The 7,528-nt window shown below is 41.6% G+C and overlaps 1 long non-coding RNA gene across 1 annotated transcript in view; it reads right to left on the bottom strand.

The window, feature by feature from the left end:
* Positions 1-4,127: 4,127 nt before the first annotated feature.
* LOC109278690 (uncharacterized) overlaps positions 4,128-7,528 on the bottom strand; it is a 32,671-nt gene continuing 29,270 nt past the window's right edge. The window contains exon 4 of the long non-coding RNA XR_008421318.1: positions 4,128-5,792. This is a non-coding gene — a long non-coding RNA (uncharacterized LOC109278690). The remainder of the gene's footprint in view (positions 5,793-7,528) is intronic.

The following is a 7,528-nucleotide window of genomic DNA, read 5'->3' as shown; positions in this document are numbered from 1 at the left end:
CACACAGATAAACAGGATATTGCTGGTCACATTTCTCTGGGAAAAAGCAAAACCAAACTATACATGAAAAACATTTTTCTTCAGTAGAGCTTTTATGTTTACCCCACATGGGTCAGCTCAGAAGGAGGGGTGTGCAACTGTCTTGAGAGCATTAGAGAACTCTGTCACCCACATTTGCACAGCTGCCTTTTCTATTTATAGATGTTCACCAGAACACATATTTGCTTCCTTGTCTGATACCTCATTCTATGTTACATCCATGTATGATCTTATCATCCCTTGTAAATTTCCTTTTTTTTACCATCATCACATTCACTCATATATACCGGATTTGAAGAGTACTTACAATTTGCCAGGCACTCATTGTTCTAGGCACTGAGGACACAAAAGTGAATGAGACAAAATTCCACGTGCTTTTCAATCTTACATCCTAATAGGAGAGATACACAATGAACACACACACACACACACACACACACACACACACACACACACAGGCAGTGTCAGGGGGTAATAAGTGGAAAGAAAACAAAGCAAGCCAAGAAGGTTGAGAGAAAGAGATGGGGAGGGAACACTGCTTCAGTAGTTTAAGTTAGCAGTAAGGAAAGTCCTCTCTGAAAAGTTGACATTTGAATAGAGATACGTGTGAACTGAACTGAAGAGAACCATCATAATATCCAAATGAATAAGATCCGAAGCAGGGGGACACCAATGCCAAGGCCCTAAAGTGGGAATGTACTGAGCAAACTCAAGAAATATCAAGAAGAGTAGGAAGGAAGGTGAGCAGAGAGGCAGATGAAGACCAGATCACGTGGAGCCTTATACGCCACGGTGAGGGTTTTACCCTGAGGGTTTTACCCTAAGTGTGAAAGGATACAAACAAGGAAATAACATAATCGTTTTAAAAGGTTCTCTCTGACTGCTGTACAAAGAATAGAACAAGAGAGGAATGAAAGAGATCAGTTGGGAATCTATTAGCATGATCCAGAGGATAGAAAATGGTGGCTGGTACTAAGACAGTAGCGATGAAGGTGGTGGGAGGTGGTGAAATTGTGATATGGGTTAAAAGTAAATCCAACAGGCTTTTCTGTTAACTTGAATGAGGAGTATGAAGGAAAGAAAAGCTATGGACAATTCCAAGATTTGTGGCCTGATCAGCTGAATGAATGGGTTCCATGTGGTAAAAGCGTGAACACTAAGGAAGAGGTGGGTTCTGTGAAGTGGTGAAGGGGATTCGTGGTTCAGTCTGGGGCGTGTTTGATTGGGGCGTTTTAGAAAAATGAGTGAGGCTGAAAATATGAATTTGGGAGCCATAAATGCTACCACAGAACTGGAAATCAATTGAAGAAATGTTTTTTTTTAAGTTTATTTATTTTGAAAGGGATGGGGAGAGAAAGAGAGGGGCAGGAAGAGAGAGGGGAGAGAGAGAATCTCAAGCAGGCTCCACATTCTTAGTGCAGAGCCTGATGAGGGGTTTGATGTCACAAACCTGTGAGATCATGACCTGAGCCGAAACCAAGAGTTAGATGCTCAACCAACTGAGCCATCCGGGTGCCCCAACTGAAGAAATGTTTATAAAAGGAAGATGTGATTGATGGTGTCAAATACTTTGGAGGAGCTGAGTAAGACTGACTGAAAGCTGACCGTTGGATTTAGCCATTTGAAGGTCAGTGGGGACCTTGATCTGAATGGATGCAGTATATTACTGGGATCAAAATCCTCAGAGTTTTTTTTTTTTAATGTTTTTATTTTATATTTGAGAGAGAGAGAGAAAGAAAGAAAGAGCTTAAGCGGGGTAGGGACAGAGAGACAGAGAGAGAATCTGAAGCAGGCTCCAGGCTCCGAGCTGTGAGCTATCAGCACAGAGCCCGACGTGATGCTCGAACCCACAAGCTATGAGATCATGACCTGAGCTGAAGTCGGACACTCAATCGACTGAGCCAATCAAGCACCCTCAAATCTTCAGAGTTTTGGTTAGACATTTATTATATGAAGACCTGTTAAATCAGTCTTTCTAGTTGGATTGTAAATTTCACGAATATAAGGATGATGTCTGTTACAGTCACCATTTTTTTTCCTCCATTGATTGGCCCACTGCCTGGCACACAGTTAATGCTCCACAAATATTTGCTCAGATTATTTTAAAGGAACTGAGAGGCACCTGGTAGGCTTGCATGTGGTAGAGTATGCGACCCTTGATCTCAGGATTGTAAGTTCAAGCCCCACGTTGGGTGTGGAGATTACTTCAAAATAAAATCTTAAGAAAAAATAAAGGAATTGATTGGTAGAAATTCCATTGAGGTTGTACAGTGTTTGGAGATTCATTGGTGATTATAATGAAATGGGGAAGGGTAATATATAAAGTCATTAAAGGACCACTCTTTTATTTTGATGAAATTGACCTTTCAGCTTAAAATGGTGAATGTGTTTCAAGATTATACTATGAACAAGAGATCCCTGATATGTGGTACCCTGAGATTAAAAATGCATGTTTTAACTATTACTTGATGTATTAAGTAAAAAAAAAAAAAATTAACCCTGAGAGAATTCATGAGGGGCAAGCAGAATTTCTCTTTAGGTTATTTTCCTTGCAGAGAAAAATAGAACCTTTCTGTGTTCAGAGAGCCAGGTCTGTGTCTGTGAGTACATTTGTTGTACATGCTTACTTAATTAGGCAACAGTACTGATTTTAGAACAGGTAAGATCTAAGGTTGCCCATTTGTTCATATTAGCTCAGATCCTCCCTTTGAATAACTTCCTGGAAACAAATTAAATACCAGGAAAAACTCTGCAATTTTTTTCTCAGATAGCTAAGTAACATTTGGTAAATTACTGCTTTAGTGCACAAAATCACTTGTACTATTCCCAAAGCTTTAATGTAGCTTCCCAAAGGTGCCTAATTTGCTCTGAGTAGCCTCATGCCCAATGAAATCATGATTAAAATTAGACAGGCCAACCAGATACAATACCTGAAATATACTTGGGAGAAAATAGGGACCATTTGGAGAAATCACAAGACTCCTGCCATGTTAAACATCCTTTGACAATGATGGCTGATAACAAATGGGCCTCTTGGAAAAAAGTATCTTTGAGGAAAAAAGAAGGAAAATGAAAATTTCCCAGAATTTCACATACTATTAATATACAGTGGGTTGGGGTGCCTGGGTGACTCAGTCAGTTAAGCGTCCGACTTCGGCTCAGGTCATGATCTCACAGTTCATGGGTTCGAGCCCCGCACCGGGCTCTGTGCTGACAGCTCAGAGCCTGAGCCTGCTTCAGATTCTGTGTCTCTCTCTCTCTGCCTCCTCCCCCACTCATGCTTCGTCTCTCTCTCTCAAAAATGAATAAATGTTCAAAAAATTTAATATACAGTGGATTTACCAAGCAAAGCAGACCCAGGAAAATTTGGGGGAAAGGAAGAACTCAATCAGCGAGTGACTGAAGTTGGTAATGATAATGGCAACTGTGACCTACACCAATAGGACTGAACTCCTCCAAGCTTTAACTGTCACCGAAGCTGCTGATCCTGAAAAATGCACTGCTATTGTCTCCTTGCACAACTGCCTCCTGCCCTTTACACAAAAGAGAGAAAGGACAGTCACAAGGTCAGGGTCAAAGGCAGAAAAGGGATGATTTGTTGTTACTATGATCTTTTGGGACCCGCAGGCCTGTAAGCTGACCTAACCTTTCCGCCTTAAATACTGGATCTAAAAAATAGTTATATTTTACACGTTCTAAAGAACAGAATTAATTTTGGCTCTTTTTAAGTGCTCGACATAAGCTTTAGTTATTTAGAGTAAACTTAGAGGAGTATTTGCTCCATTTAAAGTCTCCAGCTGAAAGTCAGTTCATTCTCCGCTGCCTCTAACACTGGCGGTTCATCAGTATGGTTCACCAGCGTTGTTGGGCACCTACTTTGTGCCACTCTCTGTGCCAAACTCTGGGATTTGATTTATTTTTTGCTGGATGTAGGTTTATTATTATTTATTATTTTTGATTTTATTTTTTTAAATTTACATCCAAATTAGCACACAGTGCAACAATGATTTCAGGAGTATATTCCTTAGTGCCCTTACCCATTTAGCCCATCCCCCTCCCACATCCCCTCCAGTAACCCTCTGTTTGTTCTCCATATTTAAGAGCCTCTTATGTTTTGTTCCCCTCCCTGTTTTTATATTATTTTTGTTTCCCTTCCCTTATGTTCATCTGTTCTGTCTCTTAAAGTCCTCACATGAGTGAAGTCATAGGATATTTGTCTTTCTCTAATTTCACTTAGCATGATACCCTTCAGTTCCATCCACATAGTTGCAAATAGCAAGATTTCATTCTTTTTGATTGCTGAGTAATACTCCATTGTATCTATATACCACATCTTCTTTATCCATTCATTCATCTATGGACATTTGGGCTCTTACCATACTTTGGCTATTGTTGATAGTGCTGCTATAAACATGGGGGTGCATGTGTCCCTTCGAAACAGCACACCTGTATCCCTTGGATAAACACCTAGTAGTGCAATTGCTGGGTGGTAGGGTAGTTCTATTTTTAGCTTTTTGAGGAATCTCCATACTGTTTTCCAGAGTGGCTGCACCAGCTTGCATTCCCACAAACTCGGGGATTTTAAAGGTAAATCTGGTAAGTAGAGATAAACACATAAACCCACAGTACCAATGGAGTATTACAGGTACTCCGACGAAAACAGGAACCCAGTCACCAGTTCTGTTGGGCATATATACTCAAGAGGCTTCTGAGAGAACGATGTGGCTGAACCCCAAATGGGAGTAGGTGAGGAGCCATGGAGGGAGGAGGAAGAGCACAAGGTGCAAGTTTTAGAGGTGGAAACCACCTGGTGACCTAAGGGACTATGAATTGCGAAGTATTGTAGGGCAGGGAGAGGACTGCCAGGGACAGGAAGCAGGGGTGAGGGAGGCCGGAGACAGAGCAAGATAAAAAGTAGCAGATGGTAAAAATCCGCCTGCAGAACTACTGGTAAGCAAGAAAATGTGTCTTCCTCTCTGAACCTTGAACAGACTTTGTGGCTAAAATGGAGACATACTGACAGGTTCAAGTTGGTCGGCCTGCTCCCTGGAGTTCATAGGACAAAATACATTTTTGCTATCTTGAAATAACAAAACTGATTTTTTTGTCCTCCACTTGTTCTTAACTGGTTGGGGCTCTTTACTCATTGGAGTGACCCAAATTTTTATCTCCAAAGGATCAGAGGCCTGCCTGTGTGCTCTTACAAGCATCCCCTACTGACTTTTAGCACCGGCATGGTGTTACAAGGAGGTATATCTGGGGAACACCTTTCTGCCCCTCTACGATCCCTCTCTCTCCCTTTACAATCCCTCTCTCTCCCTTTATAGTCAGAATTAATCACCCAGCCTACACTTGAACTTTCTTTTCTGTGTGCCAAAAAATGGCAAGGTGAGAACTTCATTTTCCAATTCAGGGGAATCTTTAATGTGTCCCTTGACTGAAGCCTGTTTCCCTTGGATTCTAAACCCTCAGGCCATTGCTCCTCTCAGGAAGGTGGGTGAGGAGATACACTACTTAGAGTTCTTTTTTTTTTTTTTTTTTTTTTTTAAGAATAACATTCTTATTTTATTTTGTTTTATTTATTTATTTATAATTTATTTATTTACCTTTTAAGTAATCTCTACACCCAGCAGGGGGCTCAAACTCTCGACCCTGAGATCAAGAGCCACGTGCTCCTCCGACCCGGCCAGAGTTCCAACCCTGGGAAGATGTTCCTTCCAACTGTCCTTCTAGGCCATCCCTAAGTGGGTGAACTGCAACAGTAACTGTGTTAGTGTCGGCGATCAGGTAGGAACCATCTGCAAAACCAGTCCTGAACACTTCCTTCTTCAGCAGGTCACAGGGGGCTCCCCCACGAGGCCACTACGTGTTGGCTGCAGGGGGCCCTGTCTCCTCCAGCTCCTAAAGTAGGAGGCAGCGTACTCTGTCACGCCAAGGCCATGCACAGCGGGGAAATCCCTCCCTTGGATGGGGGAGCCTGATGCCTGGACAGCCAAGGGGCAGGCTTCAAGCCCCCGTTCACTGAAAACTAGTAAAAACATTCATCTGAAAGTTTCCAGTACTGGGTGGCTCAGTCGGTTAAGCATCCACTTTGGCTCAGGTCATGGTCTTGAGGTTCATGGGTTCGAGCCCCGCGTCCTACTCTGTGCTGACGGCTCAGAGCCTGGATCCTGCTTCGGATTCTGTGTCTCCCACTCTCTCTGCCCCTCCTCCCGCCTCTCAAATAAATAAACATCGAAAAAAAAAGTTTTTGATACTTTATGATTTAAAAAAAATTTTGAATATTTATTTCATCTGGACGTTTGAGGTAGGGAACCAACTCTGTCATTTTTCCAAAAGACTAGCCAGATGTCGGAATAGCACATTTCATTACTTTATTATATAACCAAATGCCATTCGTATTTGGATCTACTTCTGTGCTCAATATCTTATTGATCATCTGTCTCTTCCTTCAGCAGTATATTGGTAGTAGATACTGCAGTTTAATTAATTTATTTATTATGAGACAGAAACAGTGCGAGTGGGGGACGGGCAGAGAGAGACGGAGAGAGAGAATCCCAAGAGGGCTCCACGCTGCCAGTGCAGAGCCCGCTGTGGGGCTTGAACTCATGGAACCTCAAGGTCATGACCTGAGCCAGAACCAAGAGTGAAATGCCTAACCACCTGAACCACCCAGACACCCAACGCCACAGTTTAAATAACTGCCCAGGTCCTCCATAATATCCTTTCGTATTCAGATGTTCCTTGCATATTTTTTATTCTTCTAAGCTTTAAAATGGTTTTGCCAAGTTCCAAAAGAATTTCAGTAGAATTTTTATTGGGCTATAATAAATTTATAGATTGGTATTAGGGAAAAGTGACATCTTTACAATGTGTGTCTTCCAAGCCAAGAATATGACACGTCTCTTTATTTAGGTAGGTGTTCTTTCTCACTGGGCACGGATTCTTAGTGATATGAACTAGTTTCTTCTAAAGAGACTAGGTTTTTGCTGTTGTTGTTTGATTTTGCTTCTGTTACCAATCTTGCTGTTACCAACCAAGCAAGCTCAACAAGAATGTAAGCCTTTCATGGTGGGACACCAAGTATTCTTGACAGCATAAACACATGGGGGTGTTGTTGAAAACTGTGTTGTGATGATTAGCTATCGAAGTTTCCAGACGGGATTTTTTTTTTTTTAATTTGAAATTTATTGTCAAATTGGTTTCCATACAACACAGCTCATCCCAACAGGTGCCCTCCTGGGATTTTGTTTTTAACTGAATGTAGAGGAATGGCCAGTTGAAAAAACTGATTGGAAAATTCAAAACATCCAGAAACCACAATGTGTATTTCTGTTATTTGCCTACGAAGGATTTGTTTTTATTGAAAAGTTGTGTCATTATCCCACAGCAGGAATGAAGACGATAATGTTATCTTGGGCACATATTTGTGGCACATCTGAGAATTGTTTGCATAAACGCATTGGCTAGAAGCCACATCTCCTGGTCC

This window comes from Panthera pardus, unplaced genomic scaffold (assembly GCF_024362965.1).
Source record: "Panthera pardus isolate Hobbes unplaced genomic scaffold, ASM2436296v1 HiC_scaffold_12, whole genome shotgun sequence".
Taxonomy (NCBI): domain Eukaryota; kingdom Metazoa; phylum Chordata; class Mammalia; order Carnivora; family Felidae; genus Panthera; species Panthera pardus.
This window is presented reverse-complemented; position numbering and strand designations above follow the sequence as displayed.